Source organism: Halichoerus grypus, chromosome 10 (assembly GCF_964656455.1).
Source record: "Halichoerus grypus chromosome 10, mHalGry1.hap1.1, whole genome shotgun sequence".
Taxonomy (NCBI): domain Eukaryota; kingdom Metazoa; phylum Chordata; class Mammalia; order Carnivora; family Phocidae; genus Halichoerus; species Halichoerus grypus.
This window is the reverse complement of record NC_135721.1, coordinates 70,917,537-70,930,621: the sequence shown is the minus strand read 5'-3', so window position 1 is coordinate 70,930,621 and position 13,085 is coordinate 70,917,537. Positions and strand designations below refer to the sequence as shown.

General features: G+C 46.7%; 1 pseudogene; it reads left to right on the top strand.

Annotated features, from left to right (window-relative positions):
* The first annotated feature begins 4,184 nt into the window (after positions 1-4,184).
* LOC118554270 (uracil-DNA glycosylase pseudogene) lies at positions 4,185-5,115 on the top strand (annotated as a pseudogene).
* Positions 5,116-13,085: the final 7,970 nt, after the last annotated feature.

Sequence of the window (13,085 nt, the reverse complement as noted above, 5' to 3'; positions counted from 1 at the left end):
CTCAGAACTCCTCTATTATTTATTATTCATTTGCAATTAGTTGTGTAACAAGATATAAATAAAGTCTGGGTCTGGAGAAGCTGATCATCTCTATCATGTGAAGGGTCACTTGAGTTGTATAATTGCAGAAACCCTTCTCCCCTCATTCTCCTGGAATTAGGAAAAAGGAAGACCTTTTATGTTTTATGTGATTTGGCAAAAATTTCCTCACACCATGTTTTACAGAGCTGGTGGCTGAGGAGGACCAAACCGATTCCACCCAGGACCTTCTGGGATGGAAAGGAAAGATGTCTGATTTGTCTTCCCTGAGTTTGAGGTCAAAGAGGTTTGTTGAGGAAGGGTACAGAGGGCAGTGGCTAACCACAGCCCAGGAGCTGGGAGAAAGGCCCTTTGAAATGAAATTATTCTGAGGGTGAGGAGTCGGATTGGAAGCTAGGCTCAGACAAGTGTCTAAATGCTTTGGTAGCAGAGGATGTAACCAATGCCACATGTCCCATAGGCACATCTCCCTAGCACTCTGTGGGATCTGAAACCCAGAGTTGGTTGAGCCTGGGCTTGTGACCTGAGAGGAGAGTATCCTTGGTACCCAAGGTGGCACCTCATGGTAAAGTGCGTCTGAGCAGTGATAGATACGCAGTGCTACAGATGGTACAGAGGTGCTTACAGTAACAGGGTCGATCATGTTCCTTTTCTTTCCAATTTGCATTTGGGGGAGGGGGTCCCTTTTGGACTGAACAAGGCTCCATTTTCTTACTGATCCTCTGTCTAGATTTTCTATCCATTATTAAATGTGGGTATTTAGAGGCACCTGGGTGGTTCAGTCAGTTAAGAGTCTGACTTCGGCTCAGGTCATGATCTCAGGGTTCTCTGCTCAGCAGGGCGTCTGTTTCTCCTTCTCCCTCTGCACCCCCCACTCATGTTCTCTCTCTCTCTCTCAAATAAATAAATAAATAAGTGGGTATTTAAGTCTTCAATTATTATCATTAAACTCATTTCTCCCTTCAAATCTGTCAGTGTTTGCTTCATATGTTTTGGGGCTCTGTTATTTGGTGCATATGTGTTTATAATTATTATAGCTTCTTGATAGATTTACCTTTTTTTCAATATATAATGTCCTCTTTTGGTCTATTGTAACAATTTTTAATTTAAAGTCTATTTTGGGATGCCTGGGTGTCTCAGTCCATTAAGTATCTGCCTTTGGCTCAGGTCATGATCCCAGGATCCTGGGATTAAGTCCCACAAGGGGCTCCTTGCTCAGCAGGGAGCCTGCTTCTCCCTCAGCCTGCTGCTCCCCCTGCTTGTGCACTCACATGCACTCTCTCTCTCTGATAAATAAATACATAAAATCTTTAAAAAAATTAAAGTCTTTTTTGTCTGAAGAAGACATCCAAATGGCCAAAAGACACATGAAAAAATGCTCCACATCACTCGGCATCGGGGAAATACAAATCAAAACCACAATGAGATAACACCTCACACCAGTCAGAATGGCTAAAATTAACAAGTCAGGAAACGACAGATGTTGGCAAGGATGCAGAGAAAGGGGAACCCTCCTACACTGTTGGTGGGACTGCAAGCTGGTGCAGCCATTCTGGAAAACAGTATGGAGGTTCCTCAAAAAGTTGAAAATAGAGCTACCCTACAACCCAGCAATTGCACTATTGGGTATTTACCCCAAAGATACAAGTGTAGTGATCTGAAGGGGCACCTGCACCCCAATGTTTATAGCAGCAATGTCCACAATAGCCAAACTATGGAAAGAGCCCAACTGTCTATCAATAGATGAATGGATAAAGAAGATGTGGTATATATATACACAATAGAATATTATGCAGCCATCAAAAAATGAAATCTTGCCATTTTCAATGATGTGGATGGAACTAGAGGATATTATGCTAAGCAAGATAAGTCAATCAGAGAAAGACAATTATCATATGATCTCCCTGATATGTGGAATTAAACAAAACGGAGGATCATAGGGGAAGAGAGGGAAAAATAAAACAAGACAAAAACCAGAGCTGGAGACGAACCGTAAGAGACTTTTTTTTTTTTTTTTAAGATTTATTTATTTATTTATTTGACAGAGAGAAAGAGAAAGCACAAGTAGTCAGAGTGGCTGGCAGAGGGAGAGGGAGAGGATGAAGCAGACTCCCAGCTAAGCAGGGAGCCTGAAGCGGGGCTCGATCCCAGGACCCTGGGATCATGACCTGAGCCAAAGGCAGAGACTTAACCACCTGAGCCACCCAGGCGCCCCAAGAGACTCTTAATCATAGGAAACAAACTGAGGGTTGCTGGAGGTGAGGGGGGATGGAGGGATGGGGTAACTGGATAATGGACATTAAGGAGGGCACGTGATATAATGAGCACTGGGTGTGATATAAGACTGAGGAGTCACAGGCCTGTACCTCTGGAACCAATAATACATTATATGTTAATTAATTGAATTTAAATAAAAAATATTTTTAAAAAAATAAAGTCTATTTTGTCTGGAGTATAGCCACTCCAACTCTCTTTTTGTTACTATTTACATAGAATGTCTTTTTCCACCCATTTACTTTCATTTTTTAAAAAAATTAAAAAAATTTTTTTGAGAGGAAGAGTGTACACAAGTGGGGGAAGGAGCAGAGGGAGAGGGAGAGAAATCCTCAAGCAGACTCCCCACTGAGAGCAGAGCCTGATGTGGGACTCAATCCCAGTACTCTGAGATCAGGACCTGAGCTGAAACCAAGGGTCAGATGCTTAATCTACTGAGCCACTCAGGTGCCCCATCACCCATTTACTTTCAATCTATTTGTGTCTTTGGATCTTAAGTGAGTCTCTTGTAGATAGTATATAGTTGGTACATGAGATTCCTAATTGAACTTGTTAAGAATGCCTATGATTAGGGCGCCTGGGTGGCTCAGTCTTTAAGCATCTGCCTTCGGCTCAGGTCATGGTCCCAGGGTCCTGGGATCGAGCCCTGCATCCGGCTTCCTGCTCGGTGGGAAGACTGCTTCTCCCTCTCCCACTCCCCCTGCTTGTGTTCCTACTCTCGCTCTCTCTCTGTCAAAAAAAAAAAAAAAGAATGCCTGTGATTGTTCAGCTGCTTCCTGGTATATTCCCAAATAATCAATGAATAGACATTTACTGAGAACCTATCAAGTACAAAACAATGTGATGTAAGTGTGTGTGTGTGTGTGCATGTGTGCGCACATGTGTGCACGTGCTGAGCTCTGCTGTCCCTTCAAGAGCTTAAAGCCTGGCTCAGGAGTCAAGATACACATATATGAAGCAGGAGGGACCATGACACAGCAGGTACAGGTAGGAGCTGACCGTTTGGTACTCATCATAGATGAGAGAAAGGAGCCTGTGGTGAGGACCACAGGAGTCAGAAGCAGCTTTGGGTAGCAGGCAGAATGGCGGCTGGTCCTGAAGGATGGGTAGAATTCAGATGGACTGGAAGAAAGGGAACATCCCAGTCAGGAGAGTGGATCTGAGTGCTAGTGTGGAAGCAGGAAAGAGCATATTGTGTTTAAGGAACTGTGGCAAGCAGAGAGGAAAGTTCCTCTGTCTTTTACAATCCATGACTCCATTGGCTGGCCTGTCATCCTTTTAATACCCCTTGAGTGCATGCAATAACCGGCCTGTGAAACCCAATGGGGAGTGTTTTTCTTCCAGGATGAGTGTCAGATATCGAATATAGGTGGATTCATGAAGCCAATTTTATGGCAAACTTTTAGTTTCCCCATAGACACACCACATTGAGGGGACTGTTGATCAAGTTGTATCTGCAGAGGAAAAGAGGGACAAATGAGGAACATATTAGGTATAGAGCCACAGGCTCTAGTGTTTAGACCTCCCTGGGCTCCAGTTTCCATATCTGTCTTTGCAAAGAGTGTACAGTCTTCTTCTTCTTTTTTTTTATTTTAGAGAGAGAGAGAGCAGGAGCGAGGAGGGGCAGAGGGAGCCCTCTCTTCCAATGCCAAATCACTTCTTAATTTTTAAGTGTCTATTTCAACTTTTATTTAAAAATCTGACCCAGATTTTTTGTCCTGTAGGTAAGACCATATGTGTATTGATTTGTCCCAAGTGGACTTTGACATAAGTTTTTAAAGACTGTATAAATAGGCCAATTTTGGACCGCCAGGGGTGGTGCGTACCACGGGTTCCCCGGGCAGCTCGCCTCTGCTCTCCTGGGCTCTGGGATGATCGGCCAGAAGATGCTCTACTCCTTCTTCTCCCTGAGCCTCGCGGGGAAGCGACGTGCCCGCAGTCCCAAGCTGGCCCACCCACGGACCGGCCTAGCGGCGGCAGCTAAACACAACGGAGATGCAGCGGCCAGCCCTGCGAAGACGTCCCAGGCCGGGCAGGAGGACCCCAGCACACTGCCCTCCTCGCGGCTGACCCCGCCAAGTTGGTCCGCATCCGGAGGAGCAAGGCTGCCCTGCTCAGACTCGCCGCACGCAACGTGCCCGTGGGTTTCGGTGAGAGTTGGCAGACAAGGCTCAGCGCAGCATTCGGGAAACCGTATTTCATCAAGCTAATGGGATTTGTTGCGGAAGAAAGAAAACATTACACTGTTTATCCACCCCCACACCGAGTCTTCACGTGGATCCAAATGTGTGCCCTAAGACATGTGAAGGTTGTCATCCTGGGTCAGGATCCGTTTCATGGACCCAACCAAGCCCATGGGCTCTGCTTTAGTGTTCGAAGACCCGTTCCACCGCCACCCAGTCTGGAAAACATTTATAAAGAGCTGTCTACAGACATAGATGGTTTCGTTCATCCTGGTCATTTATCCGGGTGGGCCAAGCAAGGTGTTCTCTTACTCAACGCTGTCCTCACGGTCCGGCACATCAGGCTAATTCTCATAAGGAGAGAGGATGGGAGCAATCTACTGATGCGGTTGTGTCCTGGCTAAGTCAGAACTCCAGTGGCCTCGTCTTCTTGCTGTGGGGCTCTTAAGCTCAGAAGAAAGGCAGTGCCATCGATAGGAAACGCCACCACGTGCTCCAGGCTGCGCAGCCCTCCCGGCTGTTGGGGTACAGAGGGTTCTTCGGATGTAGACATTTCTCTAAAACCAATGAGCTGCAGCAGAAGTCTGGCAAGGAGCCCATCAACTGGAAGGATCTGTGACCCTGAGCTGGAGGGCTGTCTCTGGGCAGTTTCTAGAAGCTGCTATCGAAGTATTTGCCAGGAGTGGCAACTTGATCCAGACAGAAGCAGCGAAGGCTCTACCTTGGGACCAAATGGCGTCTTTGCAACATGGCTCTGGCCTAAAACTTGAGGTCACAGTATCTGGGAGAGAGTGGAGGTCAAATACACTTAAGACTTCTTCTGTCACCTTTACGGTAAAAGGGGACAGGGGGACAGAAGCACCTCTTTGGTACAGCCAGCTGCTACTTGTTTTTACCTGGCAGATTAGACTTGAGGTTGTAAGGTGTCAGGTGTGTTTATCTAGAAAGCCCCCCCTCTTTGCCCCACCTGGCATTCCAGTTCTTGGCCAAGTACACTGCTCCCTAGATCCTTCCCCGAGCCCTCAGGCCCCTCCTTGAAGGAAACAGGAGGACAGTTTGCAAGTGCCCAGAAATTTAGGGATGAAAATTCCTGAGGACTGATCCTCTGTGTGAGCCTTCACAGACAGGCAGAGGGAAGTGAGCTGGAGTTTGTTTTTACAGTTATCCTGTGGGTGTTCCTAGGAATGAACAGTAGAAGTTGGACTGGAAGAAAGACAAAGGGACATTTTTTTAATTTTATTTTTTTTAAGCGAGGAAATGCTTTTCTCCTAGGTGTATCCTGAGTTGGAGTTTTTAACACAGCAGACTGCCAAAGGCTGTTTTTTATGGACTGAAATCACATGGGGATTTTTTTTTCCTGCAACACTGGTGAATTTTGCTGTTTTAAAAATACTTACGCAGATGTATATATATATGTATATATATGTATATATATAGTAATCCTTTGTTGGGGAGACAATTTTTGTTAGGTCTGCACCTTTATCCTAGATCCTATTAGAGATGCTGTTGATGTGTTAGCCAGGGAAAGAGTTAACCCCGAGTGAGTTTGGGAATAAAAGATTGTTGGTTTAAAAAAAAAAAAAAAAAAGACTTGTATAAATACTGTGTAATTAACATAGAATAATTGAAAAATTCAAGGGACGCCTGGGTGGCTCAGGCGGTTAAGCGTCTGCTTTCAGTTCAGGTCATGATCCCAGGGTCCTGGGATCGAGTCCCACACAGGGCTCCCTGCTCAGTGGGGAGCCTGCTTCTCCCTCTACCTGCTGCTCCCCCTGCTTGTGCTCTATCTCTCTCTCTGACAAATAAATAAATAAAATCTTAAAAAAAAGAAAAATTTGATAAAGCAAAAAAGAAGAAAACAAAAATCATCCCAAATTCCATCCCATTATCCTGAGAGAATTACTGTTGTTAATCATTTTTTCCTTTTTTTCTTTTTTTAAAAGTAGGCTCTACACCCAACGTGGAGCTCAAACTCATGACCCTGAGTTCCAGAGTCACATGCTCTATCAACTGAGCCAGCCAGGTGCCCCTGTTATTAATTACTTTAATGATTCCTCTGCCTGGTTGACTGGCTCTGTCTGTCTGTCTGTCTGTCTATCTATCTATCTATCTATCTATCTACACATATTTAATTTTGCTAAAATGATGGGATATTTTACATTATAGGTTGTTAACAATTTTTTCAATTATTTCTCCCCCCCCAATATTTTAATTCAAATATATTTGTTGAGCACGTACTATGTGCCAAGAACAACTGCCCCAGTACCTGGGTTGATTAATGATCATGGAGCTTATGTAACTTTCGTATCTGTATCTATACCTCTGTCTGTCTATGGAGAGAATATTGTTTGTTGACATTGTGTCCACACTGGCAGGTCTTCCTCAATTTTTTAGGTTCCCCCTCTTCCCTCTCCCTTATCTTTTTTCATCACTCTTTCCTTCCCCATTAAAATATCAGTAAATGTTTCGGTTTGCCTTCTCAATGAGACTGCTGGTTCCTATTCAAACCCATTCTCCACCTCTTTTTCAGTAGTAATTTGTTATAAATTAACATTTTCTTGGCACATACTATGTTGCAAGCATTATTCTAAATGCTTTAGATAGGTTAATACTTTTAGTCCTCACAACAACCCTATAAAGTAGGTATTACTATTGTCCCCATTTTACAGATGATAAAATCGAGGCACAGAGGTTAGCTTATTTGCCCAACGTTATACAACTAGCAAATGGCAGAGCTGGAATTTGAACCCAGGCAGCCTGGTTCCAGAGTCCATCCAACAAATAGAGTCCACAGGGCTGTGGGGTTAGTGGGGCAGGCAATCAGTGCAAACATGCAATTTTGACTGAAATGTTCAGGATGGAGGACATAGCTCACCGAGGTAGATCTGCGTTAATAGGATGCCACAAGAGGTGAATTTGTGATTGTAAAAGGCTTTCTGTTGTACGGTTTGCCTTTTTCCCCCCGAGAGGGAACAGTCTGTAAGGACTGTTTTTATATGTTTGTGAACTGACCAGGTGGGTTGGTTAAAGATTTAGGAGCCAGTGGGGAGCATGGTGAAGCTACATGGGCGCAGAGCAGAGCGAAGGCAGGGAGGGCAGGGAGGTCAGCCTTGTTTTCTAGCTCCCAGCCTCTCCATCCTACCAGGCACTCTCCACAACTATATTCTTCATTCACCTCCTGTCCTTTCCTCCAGCACACTGGATTCCTTCCACATTTCAGAAAGACTGCAAATCATCTCCCTTGTCCTCTTGAGAGAAGTGTCCTGTTTCTTAGACAAGGAGCTAGACAGAGATGGTTAATTAAATTTTCACGTCAGTAGGCAGTGGCTTCCTTACTTCGCTGGAATGCGGGTCAGCACTGGTTCTTTAAAAAGAGCTTTGTAGAGACTCAGCAGATTCTGAATATGAGTTGGATGCTTGCCTGACTTGGGCCGGGACAAAGGGCCTAGTTCGCACATTCTCCCTGCTTCTGGCCTACTCCCACCTCCTTACTTCTGGAGGAGCTCAGTGCCTGCAGTATTCCTTCATCCAGGCATAGGACCTGAGTGGGAACAGGGGTGAAGTCCCTGAGGTGGGTCATTCCCTGCCCTGGAAGATGGAAGCCGCCTGGAATGAATGCCTTCTGTTGGATATATTCCTTAGTTAATCATCACCGAGTATATAATGGGGGCCCTCGTGGTTCTAACTGTGTGCACGAGAGAGACAGAGCAAGGAAGATCTTGGTTTGGGCCACAGGTTGCAGAAGGAGATCCAGGAGAGGAGGACTTGAATCCTGTGTGAGAAAAATGGCAGCCTCAGGGAGGGAAAGGACAGGGAAAAAGGCACTGTTCGTTTCTCTCTTTTACTAGCTCTATGTTCCTGGACCCAAATCCACTATTCATCACTGAAATAAAACTCCAGAGGGTCAGCTACTTCCTGGTAGAGGAAAGGCTGTTTGGTGGTCAAAGAAGTGATTAGGGGAAAGCCCACGTAGTCAGTGGGGCTGTGAGGGCCGCTAACCATGTTTTCTAATCTAGAGTCAGGACACATGGTCTGATCCAAATGTGATATTGGGACAGATGACTAAAAGTTAGGACTGCCAAAGAACTCAAGACCTGTAGTCAGGTCCACATACATAGAAATCATTCCCCTCATGCTATGTCCTCCAAAAATGTCTCAGCAGGAGGAGAGGGGGAGCAGGAAAGAGAAGGACATGAGAAGTCACTCTCTTTGTGGTCCTGGAGTAGATATTGTTGTTTTTGCCCATCCAGACTCCCTCCCCTTCTCAGTCTTCTGGTTTGGGTTGGGCAGGTCCTATGCAGCTCACCCCCACTCCTACCCTATCCCCACCATAGGGATGGCAAGATCCAGCCTATCCAAGTGGTGCACTCCATCCACCTGCCATGGGGTTGGCTCAGGCAAATGAGACTTAAACCTGGGACTTTTAACAGGTCCTTTGGAGAAAGTGAAGCTCTCATTCAATGGGGATCACTAACTTTAGGGACAGTGTCTGAGTGGAGGGTCCAGAAGCTAGCATGTGGCCAAGACTGCCAAGGGGGCAACTACTAATCAACTTTCTATTTCTATGGATTTACCTATTCTGTATATTCCATATAAATGGACTCATACAATGCCTGACCTTTTGTGACTGGCTTCTCTTACTTAGCATCATGCTTTTGGGGTACATTGACACTAGCATATGTCAGTGCTTCATTCCTTTGTAAGGCTGAATAATATACTGTTGTATGGATGTACCACATTTTGTTTATCTATTCACTTGTTGATGAACATTTGGGTTGTTTCCACCTTTTGACTATTGTGAGTAGTGCCACTAGGAACATTCATGTACTTGTTCAAGTGTTTGAACACCTGTTTTCAATTCTTTTGTGTATGTGCCTGGGAGTGGAATTGTTGGGTCATACATTAATTCTTTGTCTACCTTTTTTGAGGAATTGCCAGATTCTTTTTCCACAGCAGCTGAACACAAATCCCCTTTTTATTGTCCTGTGTGACTCAAGGAGAGGTGAGATGCCAAGGTTGTGCCCTTTACTGTTCCCAGGGCCCCCAGGAGCATGGTCCTCACTGGTCTGGAATTGTTCTTGGGCTGGTGACTCCGACGGTGCAAACTGACACCCAGGAGTGATCACAGCTGAGGAGCCACATCCCTAAGACCCCTGAGGAGCCATGTCCCAGAACAGCCTCTCTCTTCAGCTGCTGGGAGAGGCACTTCTGGACAATGTCCCTCAGTCTGTCTATTCATACTTTCCTCCTGGGTGGCCTCCCCCAGAGCAGTGCTGAGAGGTGGCAGGCTAATTTGGGCTGAATTTCAAGGAGGGTCGAGGCTGTAGAATGGTCTCTCTCTCCATAGACCCAGGCCTTTGGGTCTATCCCTCATAAGGTATGGGAACGACAACCCAGGTGACTGTGGAGAGAGTCAAGCCAGGGCCAGGACGATTGTGCTTTATCTGCTGCCTACCCACTATGTGACCTTAAGTAAGTCCCTTCCTCTCTCTGGGCCTCAGTTTCTCAAGTGTCAAATGAGAGGGGCCGATGATCACACTGACCATCTTGGGGCTGGCTGCCTCCCACCCCACTTTGCTCCCAAACTTTCCTTCTCTGAATCTTCATGAAAGTCTAGGATTTGGGGGCACCTGGGTGGCTCAGTTGGTTAAGCATCTGCCTTCAGCTCAGGTCTTGATCTCCAGGTCCTGGGATCAAGCCCCGCATCAGGCTCCCAGCTCAGTGGGGAGTCTGCTTCTCCCTCTGCCTCTGCCCCTCCCCCTGCTTGTGCTCTCTTTCTTTTTCTCTCAAATAAATAAATAAATCTTTTTTTAAAAAGTCTAGGATTTTGCAACTGGCCAGAGGCACAGCAATAATCCAAACCACCCAGTCTGGCCCCCCGTTCCCGCTCTTGGTGTGTGCATGCTGGTTTTGACTGGCCATCGTGTGTGGGAGCTGAGCCCCGTCTACGGAGGGCATTCATTACCAGCACCGGCGCGTTCCTGCAGCTGCTACTCTGCAAACAGCAGCTGCCCGGCAGGTGCATGATGAGATGTGCCCCTCACAGCTGGCCCCTAGTAATGTTGTGACTTCCGGGGGCTGCATGGGGAGGTGGCTCCCTGTCTAAAGGCTCAACTCAGTTGTCAAGTTCTTCTGTCTCAGCAGTGGCACAGCTGGGTGCCCCCAGGTGCTCATTGCCAGGGGCCTTGGGGGGCTGAGCAGCATTTGAGGTGCCTGTCTGTGTGTCTGTCTTTCATACACATGCAAACAGCTGTCATGGAACCTGGCCCACACATACTAAGTAGCCACCTGAGAATGCCTCTCTCTAATATTCTATTATTCTAATCAAATGTTCCCTCTGTTTTACAACATATATAAGTGTATTTGACACACCCAAAATGCTATGATAGAGTAAGGTGTATTATTTCTATTGCTATTGTTATTTTTATTACCCATCTCTTATAAATCCAACAGTTATAAGTGACAGTTTTCTAATTGCAGTTGTTTGGGTTTTTTTTAAGATTTTATTTATTTATTTGAGAGAGAAAGAGAGAGAAAGAGTAGTGAGACAGAACACGAGCAGGGAGGAGAGAGAGAAGCAGGCTCTCCACTGAGCAGGGAGCCCGACGAGGGACTCAATCCCAGGACCTTGGGACCACAACCCAAGCCGAAGGCAGATACCCAACTGACTGAGCCACCCAGGAGCCCCTCTAATTGCAGTTTCATAATGATTCTCAATTCCTAAATATTTCTAAGTTTCTGTATAGAAAATCTAATGCTCTTGAACTGGTCTTTTGAATATGACATAATAGAAACCAATGCTCAGACACCCTCTGTCTCTATGGGAGGGGAGGCATGTGTGGTTTGGGGAATGTTCTATTCATGCCACAGACCCCTGATTTTCAAAGGGCCAGTAAATTGCCTTATTGAAAGATGGGTTTTATGTGATCCCTGGGGCTCCATTGCCCTATCCCTTGATGTCCTCTCAAGGAACAGACGTTACCGAGGCTACTGATGGGGTAAGTGCCCTTGACCACAGGTAGCACCAAGAGGCCTTAGTAATGAAGGACGGAAGGTGTGGGCAAGGCCATGGTGGAGAAGGTGGGCACTGGAGCTCTTGCTCTTTTAGTACTATTGATGTTCACAAGGGGATGCAGGAGATGGATGGGGGGGTGGGGGCAAGGGGATGACTAAATGACCCCTAAGCTGTTCCCCACCCTGAGATCCCAGACTCTGTGGTAAAAACTATTAATTGGGACTGCATCCCCTGAGGATTTTGTGCCATATGGCCCCACCCTGCCCAGGGAGGCACTCTTGGGCTCTCTACCAGCCCTCTGCATCTGCCCAGGCAGGGTAGGGGGATGTGCTTTTGCCCACAGAAGGTGGCCCAAGGTAGGCACACGTGCCTATAGGAAGGACTCGCTCTTGATGGAGTGACTGACTGTGGGTGGCAGTGTCAGGAGTGGGCACGCATGTAGGAGACCCCTGCCCCTAGCATTATCTTTTTCTTTGTGGCCCCCAGGGACTGTGCCAACTAGCAGAGCAGGATAAAGGCACAGAGAGGGTAAGGCTGTGTGTGTGGTGGGGATGCATATGGGACATCCATTCATCAATCCAGTCAGACCCATGCAGGCTCCTTCCTGGATCCCTCCCTGCTCTCTGTCCCGCAGGCCAGGGCTATGGACTGCCCAAGGCCAGTTGGATCTGTACTAAGGGGAAAGGGCTCGCAGAGCCCATGAGCCCCTTCCTTCTCATTTCTCCAGTGAGCCAAGAGGCTCAACCCAGGGGAGAACCCTCTGACCATGATGACCAGGAGTCTGTGTTGAGCTTTCGCCTAGGCAAAATAGACAGCAGCCTATGTGGTATAACTTACGAATTAGAAAAAATTCCAGTGCCACCCTCAATATATTTCTCTTTGTTGCCTGAAATCTCATCACTAGCGGTTCTCACCTTTGAGTTTTGATGACTTAAATGTTTATGGAAAGGGCAATGTTACACTTGAAGACCTGTCCCTCCCACATTTTATTTTTCCCATGATAGAAGGGCCCTGGAGTGACACAGCTCCCACCCCCACCCCTGGTGTGGAGCAGGATCAGGGGAGAGGTCCCTCAAGTGGGGCAGGTGTGTAGAAGACTGATGTTCTTGACTTGCCTGTTCTGCTGTGAGCATCACAGCAGTGCATGGAGGAGTGGACAGGAAGGGGAAGGGGGGAGGCTTGTTGTGAGTGGCTGCTGTGAATTTTAATTCAATTCAGTCTGGCTGGCTTAATGATTCAATGTTGGGAAAACACAGTGCTCTCCTGGGAGGAGAGGTGTTTGGTATAAATAGAAGGTATTATCATTGTGAGGCAATTGGGGGACGTCATGTAGCTCAGTACAGCTCAAGGCAGCAGAGAGAGTCCCAGCTGTGGGCTGTAGGGCTGCAAGCGACGTGCTTTCATTTGCTTGTCCCAAGAGAAAGAGCTCTACCTCTATTCAGGGCTCACTGTCAATGTGGTCTGAGCAGATCCAGTGCCCTCTCTGGGCCCTTAGCCTCTTCACCGCTGGGCATATTGGGCCACATCTGTTCTCAGGGAGCACTTGATAGGGTCCTAACCATGCCGGTGAACCG